The 1,186-nt window shown below is 41.2% G+C and overlaps 1 pseudogene; it reads left to right on the forward strand.

Annotated features, from left to right (window-relative positions):
- LOC100943454 overlaps positions 1–1,186 on the forward strand; it is an 11,786-nt pseudogene that overhangs the window by 1,706 nt on the left and 8,894 nt on the right.

The raw sequence follows: 1,186 nt of genomic DNA on the forward strand, positions 1-1,186 counted from the left end.
AAAAAAAAAAAAAGATTTTTGAAATGAATGAAAAGGAGGACACGGGAGAAAATGGAACTTCAGTGGAAGCTCCTTGGGCGTCTGTCTTCCGTTTTGGACCCCAAGCTTTGCGCTCACTCTGGGTCGAGGTGGGTCAGACAGTAAGGATTGTATCCTAGAGCCGCTTTCCCTGCCAGAAAGTCCAGGTGGCACCACCACTTTAGAAGGTTCTCCATCTGTGCCTTGTATTTTCTGTGAAGAACATTTTCCTGTGGCTGAAAAGACAAACTTCTAAAGCACATGATTATTGAGCACAGGTTTGTCATAGCTGATGTCAAGTTGGTTGCCAATTTCCAAAGGTACATTTTATATTGGAAGAAAAGGTTTGCTGAACAACCCATCACAGATTTCTGTAGTGTGATAAGAATCAATTTCACAGCTCCATTTGAAGAACAAGAAAATTATTTTTTGTTATGTGATGTTTTACCAGAAGATAGAATTCTTAGCGAGGAGCTTCAGAAACAAAGACTGAAAGAAATTCTAGAACAGCAGCAGCAAGAATGAAATGATACCAATTTCCATGGCATTTGTATGTTTTGCAATGGAGAATTCCTCAGAAACAGATCTGTTCTTTTGAACCACATGGCCAGAGAACATGCTTTCAACATTGGATTGCCAGACAACATTGTAAATTGCAATGAATTTCTGTGTATGTTACAGAAAAAGCTTGACAGTTTGCAGTGTTTGTACTGTGAGAAAACCTTTAGGGACAAAAATACACTTAAAGATCACATGAGGATAAAACAGCATCATAGGATCAATCCTAAGAACAGAGAATATGACCGATTTTATGTCATCAATTACTTGGAACTCGGAAAATCATGGGAAGAAGTTCAGCTGGAAGATGATCGGGAGTTGCTAGACCATCAGGAAGAGGACTGGTCTGATTGGGAAGAACACCCTGCCTCTGCTGTCTGCTGATTTTGTGAAAAGCAAGCAGAAGCAATCGAGAAATTGTATGTCCACATGGAGGATGCACATGAATTTGATCTTCTCAAAATAAAACCAGAACTTGGATTAAATTTCTATCAAGAAGTGAAACTGGGCTCGGCGCCTATAGCTCAACGGGCTAAGGCGCCAGCCACGTACACCTAAGGTGGCGGGTTCAAATCCCCAGCCTGGACCCGCCAAACAACAATGATGGCTG

This window comes from Otolemur garnettii, unplaced genomic scaffold (assembly GCF_000181295.1).
Source record: "Otolemur garnettii isolate 467f Iridium unplaced genomic scaffold, OtoGar3 scaffold00046, whole genome shotgun sequence".
Classification (NCBI taxonomy): Eukaryota; Metazoa; Chordata; class Mammalia; order Primates; family Galagidae; genus Otolemur; species Otolemur garnettii.